At 30.2% G+C, this 12,428-nt stretch overlaps 1 protein-coding gene across 2 annotated transcripts in view; it reads right to left on the bottom strand.

Moving 5' to 3' along the window:
• The window catches only part of LOC129829447 (membrane-associated guanylate kinase, WW and PDZ domain-containing protein 1-like), a 298,033-nt gene that overhangs the window by 100,488 nt on the left and 185,117 nt on the right, over window positions 1-12,428 (bottom strand). The gene's annotated exons all lie outside the window — the stretch shown is intronic.

Below are 12,428 nucleotides of genomic sequence, written 5' to 3'. Positions count from 1 at the left end.
GTAGTATATCATCCACTACTATAGATCAGTATGTAGTATATAGATCAGTATGTCGTATATCATCCACTACTATAGATCAGTATGTAGTATAACATCCACTACTATAGATCAGTATGTAGTATATCATCCACTACTATATATCAGTATGTAGTATATAGATCAGTATGTAGTATATCATCCACTACTATAGATCAGTATGTAGTATATCATCCACTACTATATATCAGTATGTAGTATATAGATCAGTATGTAGTATATCATCCACTACTATAGATCAGTATGTAGTATATCATCCACTACTATAGATCAGTATGTAGTATATCATCCACTACTATAGATCAGTATGTAGTATATAGATCAGTATGTAGTATATCATCCACTACTATATATCAGTATGTAGTATATAGATCAGTATGTAGTATATCATCCACTACTATAAATCAGTATGTAGTATATCATCCACTACTATATATCAGTATGTAGTATATCATCCACTACTATAGATCAGTATGTAGTATATCATCCACTACTATAGATCAGTATGTAGTATATCATCCACTACTATAGATCAGTATGTAGTATATCATCCACTACTATAGATCAGTATGTAGTATATCATCCACTACTATAGATCAGTATGTAGTATATCATCCACTACTATAGATCAGTATGTAGTATATCATCCACTACTATAGATCCGTATGTAGTATATCATCCACTACTACAGATCAGTATGTAGTATATCATCCACTACTATAGATCAGTATGTAGTATATCATCCACTACTATAGATCAGTATGTAGTATATCATCCACTACTATATATCCGTATGTAGTATATAGATCAGTATGTAGTATATCATCCACTACTACAGATCAGTATGTAGTATATCATCCACTACTATATATCAGTATGTAGTATATCATCCACTACTATAGATCAGTATGTAGTATATCATCCACTACTATAGATCAATATGTAGTATATAGATCAGTATGTAGTATATCATCCACTACTATAGATCAGTATGTAGTATATAGATCAGTATGTAGTATATCATCCACTACTATAGATCAGTATGTAGTATATCATCCACTACTATAGATCAGTATGTAGTATATCATCCACTACTATAGATCAGTATGTAGTATATAGATCAGTATGTAGTATATCATCCACTACTATAGATCAGTATGTAGTATATCATCCACTACTATAGATCAGTATGTAGTATATAGATCAGTATATAGTATATCATCCACTACTATAGATCAGTATGTAGTATATAGATCAGTATGTAGTATATCATCCACTACTATAGATCAGTATGTAGTATATCATCCACTACTATAGATCAGTATGTAGTATATCATCCACTACTATAGATCAGTATGTAGTATATCATCCACTACTATAGATCAGTATGTAGTATATAGATCAGTATGTAGTATATCATCCACTACTATAGATCAGTATATAGTATATCATCCACTACTATAGATCAGTATGTAGTATATCATCCACTACTATATATCAGTATGTAGTATATAGATCAGTATGTAGTATATCATCCACTACTATAGATCAGTATGTAGTATATCATCCACTACTATAGATCAGTATGTAGTATATCATCCACTACTATAGATCAGTATGTAGTATATAGATCAGTATGTAGTATATAGATCAGTATGTAGTATATCATCCACTACTATAGATCAGTATGTAGTATATAGATCAGTATGTAGTATATAGATCAGTATGTAGTATATAGATCAGTATGTAGTATATAGATCAGTATGTAGTATATCATCCACTACTATAGATCAGTATGTAGTATATAGATCCGTATGTAGTATATCATCCACTACTATAGATCCATATGTAGTATATCATCCACTACTATAGACCAGTATGTAGTATATCATCCACTACTATAGACCAGTATGTAGTATATCATCCACTACTATAGATCAGTATGTAGTATATCATCCACTACTATAGATCAGTATGTAGTATATAGATCAGTATGTAGTATATCATCCACTACTATATATCAGTATGTAGTATATCATCCACTACTATAGATCAGTATATAGTATATAGATCAGTATGTAGTATATCATCCACTACTATAGATCAGTATGTAGTATATAGATCAGTATGTAGTATATCATCCAATACTATAGATCAGTATATAGTATATCATCCACTACTATAGATCAGTATGTAGTATATCATCCACTACTATAGATCAGTATGTAGTATATCATCCACTACTATAGATCAGTATGTAGTATATCATCCACTACTATAGATCAGTATGTAGTATATCATCCACTACTATAGATCAGTATGTAGTATATCATCCACTACTATAGATCAGTATGTAGTATATAGATCAGTATGTAGTATATCATCCACTACTATAGATCAGTATGTAGTATATCATCCACTACTATAGATCAGTATGTAGTATATAGATCCGTATGTAGTATATAGATCAGTATGTAGTATATCATCCACTACTATAGATCAGTATGTAGTATATAGATCAGTATGTAGTATATCATCCACTACTATAGATCAGTATGTAGTATATCATCCACTACTATAGATCAGTATATAGTATATAGATCAGTATGTAGTATATCATCCACTACTATAGATCAGTATGTAGTATATAGATCAGTATGTAGTATATAGATCAGTATGTAGTATATAGATCAGTATGTAGTATATAGATCAGTATATAGTATATAGATCAGTATGTAGTATATCATCCACTACTATAGATCAGTATGTAGTATATAGATCAGTATGTAGTATATCATCCACTACTATAGATCAGTATATAGTATATAGATCAGTATGTAGTATATCATCCACTACTATAGATCAGTATGTAGTATATAGATCAGTATGTAGTATATCATCCACTACTATAGATCAGTATGTAGTATATAGATCAGTATGTAGTATATCATCCACTACTATATATCAGTATGTAGTATATCATCCACTACTATAGATCAGTATGTAGTATATCATCCACTACTATAGATCAGTATGTAGTATATCATCCACTACTATAGATCAGTATGTAGTATATAGATCAGTATGTAGTATATCATCCACTACTATAGATCAGTATGTAGTATATCATCCACTACTATAGATCAGTATGTAGTATATCATCCACTACTATAGATCAGTATGTAGTATATAGATCAGTATGTAGTATATCATCCACTACTATAGATCAGTATGTAGTATATCATCCACTACTATAGATCAGTATGTAGTATATCATCCACTACTATAGATCAGTATGTAGTATATCATCCACTACTACAGATCAGTATGTAGTATATCATCCACTACTATAGATCAGTATGTAGTATATCATCCACTACTATAGATCAGTATGTAGTATATAGATCCGTATGTAGTATATCATCCACTACTATAGATCCATATGTAGTATATCATCCACTACTATAGACCAGTATGTAGTTTATCATCCACTACTATAGATCAGTATGTAGTATATAGATCAGTATGTAGTATATAGACCAGTATGTAGTATATCATCCACTACTATAGATCCATATGTAGTATATCATCCACTACTATAGACCAGTATGTAGTATATCATCCACTACTATAGATCAGTATGTAGTATATCATCCACTACTACAGATCAGTATGTAGTATATCATCCACTACTATAGATCAGTATGTAGTATATCATCCACTACTATAGATCAGTATGTAGTATATAGATCAGTATGTAGTATATAGATCAGTATGTAGTATATAGATCAGTATGTAGTATATAGATCAGTATGTAGTATATCATCCACTACTATAGATCAGTATGTAGTATATAGATCAGTATGTAGTATATCATCCACTACTATAGATCAGTATATAGTATACAGATCAGTATGTAGTATATCATCCACTACTATAGATCAGTATGTAGTATATCATCCACTACTATAGATCAGTATGTAGTATATAGATCAGTATGTAGTATATCATCCACTACTATAGATCAGTATGTAGTATATAGATCAGTATGTAGTATATCATCCACTTCTATAGATCAGTATGTAGTATATCATCCACTACTATAGATCAGTATGTAGTATATAGATCAGTATGTAGTATATCATCCACTACTATAGATCAGTATGTAGTATATAGATCAGTATGTAGTATATCATCCACTACTATAGATCAGTATATAGAATATCATCCACTACTATAGATCAGTATGTAGTATATCATCCACTACTATAGATCAGTATGTAGTATATAGATCCGTATGTAGTATATCATCCACTACTATAGATCCGTATGTAGTATATCATCCACTACTATAGATCCGTATGTAGTATATAGATCAGTATGTAGTATATAGATCAGTATGTAGTATATCATCCACTACTATAGATCAGTATATAGAATATCATCCACTACTATATATCAGTATGTAGTATATAGATCAGTATGTAGTATATCATCCACTACTATAGATCAGTATGTAGTATATAGATCAGTATGTAGTATATCATCCACTACTATAGATCAGTATGTAGTATATCATCCACTACTATAGATCAGTATGTAATATATCATCCACTACTATATATCAGTATGTAGTATATAGATCAGTATGTAGTATATCATCCACTACTATAGATCAGTATGTAGTATATCATCCACTACTATAGATCAGTATGTAGTATATCATCCACTACTATAGATCAGTATGTAGTATATAGATCAGTATGTAGTATATCATCCATTACTATAGATCAGTATATAGAATATCATCCACTACTATAGATCAGTATGTAGTATATCATCCACTACTATAGATCAGTATGTAGTATATAGATCCGTATATAGTATGTCATCCACTACTATAGATCCGTATGTAGTATATCATCCACTACTATATATCAGTATGTAGTATATAGATCAGTATGTAGTATATAGATCCGTATGTAGTATATCATCCACTACTATAAATCCGTATGTAGTATATCATCCACTACTATAGATCCGTATGTAGTATATCATCCACTACTATAGATCAGTATGTAGTATATAGATCAGTATGTAGAATATCATCCACTACTATAGATCAGTATATAGAATATCATCCACTACTATAGATCAGTATGTAGTATATCATCCACTACTATAGATCAGTATGTAGTATATCATCCACTACTATAGATCAGTATGTAGTATATAGATCAGTATGTAGTATATCATCCATTACTATAGATCAGTATATAGAATATCATCCACTACTATAGATCAGTATGTAGTATATCATCCACTACTATAGATCAGTATGTAGTATATAGATCCGTATGTAGTATATCATCCACTACTATAGATCCGTATGTAGTATATCATCCACTACTATATATCAGTATGTAGTATATAGATCAGTATGTAGTATATAGATCCGTATGTAGTATATCATCCACTACTATAAATCCGTATGTAGTATATCATCCACTACTATAGATCCGTATGTAGTATATCATCCACTACTATAGATCAGTATGTAGTATATAGATCCGTATGTAGAATATCATCCACTACTATAGATCAGTATGTAGTATATAGATCCGTATGTAGTATATCATCCACTACTATAGATCCGTATGTAGTATATCATCCACTACTATAGATCAGTATGTAGTATATAGATCAGTATGTAGAATATCATCCACTACTATAGATCAGTATGTAGTATATCATCCACTACTATAGATCAGTATGTAGTATATAGATCCGTATGTAGTATATCATCCACTACTATAGATCCGTATGTAGTATATCATCCACTACTATAGACCAGTATGTAGTATATCATCCACTACTATAGATCAGTATGTAGTATATAGATCAGTATGTAGTATATCATCCACTACTATAGATCAGTATGTAGTATATAGATCAGTATATAGAATATCATCCACTACTATATATCCGTATGTAGTATATAGATCAGTATGTAGTATATCATCCACTACTATAGATCAGTATGTAGTATATAGATCAGTATGTAGTATATAGATCAGTATATAGTATATAGATCAGTATGTAGTATATCATCCACTACTATAGATCAGTATGTAGTATGTAGATCAGTATGTAGTATATCATCTACTACTATAGATCAGTATGTAGTATATCATCCACTACTATAGATCAGTATGTAGTATATCATCCACTACTATAGATCAGTATGTAGTATATCATCCACTACTATATATCAGTATGTAGTATATCATCCACTACTATAGATCAGTATGTAGTATATCATCCACTACTATAGATCAGTATGTAGTATATAGATCAGTATGTAGTATATCATCCACTACTATAGATCAGTATGTAGTATATCATCCACTACTATAGATCAGTATGTAGTATATAGATCAGTATGTAGTATATCATCCACTACTATAGATCAGTATGTAGTATATAGATCAGTATGTAGTATATCATCCACTACTATAGATCAGTATATAGAATATCATCCACTACTATAGATCAGTATGTAGTATATAGATCAGTATGTAGTATATCATCCACTACTATAGATCAGTATGTAGTATATAGATCAGTATGTAGTATATCATCCACTACTATATATCAGTATGTAGTATATCATCCACTACTATAGATCAGTATGTAGTATATAGATCAGTATGTAGTATATCATCCACTACTATAGATCAGTATGTAGTATATCATCCACTACTATAGATCAGTATGTAGTATATCATCCACTACTATAGATCAGTATGTAGTATATCATCCACTACTATAGATCAGTATGTAGTATATAGATCAGTATGTAGTATATAGATCAGTATGTAGTATATAGATCAGTATGTAGTATATAGATCAGTATGTAGTATATCATCCACTACTATAGATCCGTATGTAGTATATCATCCACTACTATAGATAAGTATGTAGTATATCATCCACTACTATAGATCAGTATGTAGTATATCATTCCCCTACTATAGATCAGTATGTAGTATATCATCCACTACTATAGATCAGTATGTAGTATATCATCCACTACTATAGATCAGTATGTAGTATATCATCCACTACTATAGATCCGTATGTAGTATATCATCCACTACTATAGATCAGTATGTAGTATATCATCCACTACTATAGATCCGTATGTAGTATATCATCCACTACTATAGATCAGTATGTAGTATATAGATCCGTATGTAGTATATCATCCACTACTATAAATCCGTATGTAGTATATCATCCACTACTATAGATCCGTATGTAGTATATCATCCACTACTATAGATCAGTATGTAGTATATAGATCCGTATGTAGAATATCATCCACTACTATAGATCAGTATGTAGTATATAGATCCGTATGTAGTATATCATCCACTACTATAGATCCGTATGTAGTATATCATCCACTACTATAGATCAGTATGTAGTATATAGATCAGTATGTAGAATATCATCCACTACTATAGATCAGTATGTAGTATATCATCCACTACTATAGATCAGTATGTAGTATATAGATCCGTATGTAGTATATCATCCACTACTATAGATCCGTATGTAGTATATCATCCACTACTATAGACCAGTATGTAGTATATCATCCACTACTATAGATCAGTATGTAGTATATAGATCAGTATGTAGTATATCATCCACTACTATAGATCAGTATGTAGTATATAGATCAGTATATAGAATATCATCCACTACTATATATCCGTATGTAGTATATAGATCAGTATGTAGTATATCATCCACTACTATAGATCAGTATGTAGTATATAGATCAGTATGTAGTATATAGATCAGTATATAGTATATAGATCAGTATGTAGTATATCATCCACTACTATAGATCAGTATGTAGTATGTAGATCAGTATGTAGTATATCATCTACTACTATAGATCAGTATGTAGTATATCATCCACTACTATAGATCAGTATGTAGTATATCATCCACTACTATAGATCAGTATGTAGTATATCATCCACTACTATATATCAGTATGTAGTATATCATCCACTACTATAGATCAGTATGTAGTATATCATCCACTACTATAGATCAGTATGTAGTATATAGATCAGTATGTAGTATATCATCCACTACTATAGATCAGTATGTAGTATATCATCCACTACTATAGATCAGTATGTAGTATATAGATCAGTATGTAGTATATCATCCACTACTATAGATCAGTATGTAGTATATAGATCAGTATGTAGTATATCATCCACTACTATAGATCAGTATATAGAATATCATCCACTACTATAGATCAGTATGTAGTATATAGATCAGTATGTAGTATATCATCCACTACTATAGATCAGTATGTAGTATATAGATCAGTATGTAGTATATCATCCACTACTATATATCAGTATGTAGTATATCATCCACTACTATAGATCAGTATGTAGTATATAGATCAGTATGTAGTATATCATCCACTACTATAGATCAGTATGTAGTATATCATCCACTACTATAGATCAGTATGTAGTATATCATCCACTACTATAGATCAGTATGTAGTATATCATCCACTACTATAGATCAGTATGTAGTATATAGATCAGTATGTAGTATATAGATCAGTATGTAGTATATAGATCAGTATGTAGTATATAGATCAGTATGTAGTATATCATCCACTACTATAGATCCGTATGTAGTATATCATCCACTACTATAGATAAGTATGTAGTATATCATCCACTACTATAGATCAGTATGTAGTATATCATTCCCCTACTATAGATCAGTATGTAGTATATCATCCACTACTATAGATCAGTATGTAGTATATCATCCACTACTATAGATCAGTATGTAGTATATCATCCACTACTATAGATCCGTATGTAGTATATCATCCACTACTATAGATCAGTATGTAGTATATCATCCACTACTATAGATCAGTATGTAGTATATCATTCCCCTACTATAGATCAGTATGTAGTATATCATCCACTACTATAGATCAGTATGTAGTATATCATCCACTACTATAGATCCGTATGTAGTATATCATCCACTACTATATATCAGTATGTAGTATATCATCCACTACTATAGATCAGTATGTAGTATATAGATCAGTATGTAGTATATCATCCACTACTACAGATCAGTATGTAGTATATCATCCACTACTATAGATCAGTATGTAGTATATCATCCACTACTATAGATCAGTATGTAGTATATAGATCAGTATGTAGTATATCATCCACTACTATAGATCAGTATGTAGTATATAGATCATTATGTAGTATATAGATCAGTATGTAGTATATAGATCAGTATGTAGTATATAGATCAGTATGTAGTATATAGATCAGTATGTAGTATATCATCCACTACTATAGATCAGTATGTAGTATATAGATCAGTATGTAGTATATCATCCACTACTATAGATCAGTATGTAGTATATCATCCACTACTATAGATCAGTATGTAGTATATCATCCACTACTATATATCAGTATGTAGTATATAGATCAGTATGTAGTATATCATCCACTACTATATATCAGTATGTAGTATATAGATCAGTATGTAGTATATCATCCACTACTATAGATCAGTATGTAGTATATCATCCACTACTATAGATCAGTATGTAGTATATCATCCACTACTATAGATCAGTATGTAGTATATAGATCAGTATGTAGTATATCATCCATTACTATAGATCAGTATATCGAATATCATCCACTACTATAGATCAGTATGTAGTATATCATCCACTACTATAGATCAGTATGTAGTATATAGATCAGTATGTAGTATATCATCCACTACTATAGATCCGTATGTAGTATATCATCCACTACTATAGATAAGTATGTAGTATATCATCCACTACTATAGATCAGTATGTAGTATATCATCCACTACTATAGATCAGTATGTAGTATATCATCCACTACTATAGATCCGTATGTAGTATATCATCCACTACTATAGATAAGTATGTAGTATATCATCCACTACTATAGATCAGTATGTAGTATATCATTCCCCTACTATAGATCAGTATGTAGTATATCATCCACTACTATAGATCAGTATGTAGTATATCATCCACTACTATAGATCCGTATGTAGTATATCATCCACTACTATATATCAGTATGTAGTATATCATCCACTACTATAGATCAGTATGTAGTATATAGATCAGTATGTAGTATATCATCCACTACTACAGATCAGTATGTAGTATATCATCCACTACTATAGATCAGTATGTAGTATATCATCCACTACTATAGATCAGTATGTAGTATATCATCCACTACTATAGATCAGTATGTAGTATATAGATCATTATGTAGTATATAGATCAGTATGTAGTATATAGATCAGTATGTAGTATATAGATCAGTATGTAGTATATAGATCAGTATGTAGTATATCATCCACTACTATAGATCAGTATGTAGTATATCATCCACTACTATAGATCAGTATGTAGTATATCATCCACTACTATAGATCAGTATGTAGTATATCATCCACTACTATATATCAGTATGTAGTATATAGATCAGTATGTAGTATATCATCCACTACTATATATCAGTATGTAGTATATAGATCAGTATGTAGTATATCATCCACTACTATAGATCAGTATGTAGTATATCATCCACTACTATAGATCAGTATGTAGTATATCATCCACTACTATAGATCAGTATGTAGTATATAGATCAGTATGTAGTATATCATCCATTACTATAGATCAGTATATAGAATATCATCCACTACTATAGATCAGTATGTAGTATATCATCCACTACTATAGATCAGTATGTAGTATATCATCCACTACTATAGATCAGTATGTAGTATATAGATCCGTATGTAGTATATCATCCACTACTATAGATCCGTATGTAGTATATAGATCAGTATGTAGTATATAGATCAGTATGTAGTATATCATCCACTACTATAGATCCGTATGTAGAATATCATCCACTACTATAGATCAGTATGTAGTATATCATGCACTACTATATATCAGTATGTAGTATATAGATCAGTATGTAGTATATAGATCCGTATGTAGTATATCATCCACTACTATAAATCCGTATGTAGTATATCATCCACTACTATAGATCCGTATGTAGTATATCATCCACTACTATAGATCAGTATGTAGTATATAGATCCGTATGTAGAATATCATCCACTACTATAGATCAGTATGTAGTATATAGATCCGTATGTAGTATATCATCCACTACTATAGATCCGTATGTAGTATATCATCCACTACTATAGATCAGTATGTAGTATATAGATCAGTATGTAGAATATCATCCACTACTATAGATCAGTATGTAGTATATCATCCACTACTATAGATCAGTATGTAGTATATAGATCCGTATGTAGTATATCATCCACTACTATAGATCCGTATGTAGTATATCATCCACTACTATAGATCAGTATGTAGTATATCATCCACTACTATAGATCAGTATGTAGTATATAGATCAGTATGTAGTATATCATCCACTACTATAGATCAGTATGTAGTATATAGATCAGTATATAGAATATCATCCACTACTATATATCCGTATGTAGTATATAGATCAGTATGTAGTATATCATCCACTACTATAGATCAGTATGTAGTATATAGATCAGCATGTAGTATATAGATCAGTATATAGTATATAGATCAGTATGTAGTATATCATCCACTACTATAGATCAGTATGTAGTATATAGATCAGTATGTAGTATATCATCTACTACTATAGATCAGTATGTAGTATATCATCCACTACTATAGATCAGTATGTAGTATATCATCCACTACTATAGATCAGTATGTAGTATATCATCCACTACTATAGATCAGTATGTAGTATATCATCCACTACTATATATCAGTATGTAGTATATCATCCACTACTATAGATCAGTATGTAGTATATCATCCACTACTATAGATCAGTATGTAGTATATAGATCAGTATGTAGTATATCATCCACTACTATAGATCAGTATGTAGTATATAGATTAGTATGTAGTATATCATCCACTACTATAGATCAGTATGTAGTATATCATCCACTACTATAGATCAGTATGTAGTATATAGATCAGTATGTAGTATATCATCCACTACTATAGATCCGTATGTAGTATATCATCCACTACTATAGGTCAGTATGTAGTATATAGATCAGTATGTAGTATATCATCCACTACTATAGATCCGTATGTAGTATATCATCCACTACTATAGGTCAGTATGTAGTATATCATCCACTAC

Source organism: Salvelinus fontinalis, chromosome 31, assembly GCF_029448725.1.
Source record: "Salvelinus fontinalis isolate EN_2023a chromosome 31, ASM2944872v1, whole genome shotgun sequence".
NCBI classification, from domain to species: Eukaryota; Metazoa; Chordata; class Actinopteri; order Salmoniformes; family Salmonidae; genus Salvelinus; species Salvelinus fontinalis.
This window is presented reverse-complemented; position numbering and strand designations above follow the sequence as displayed.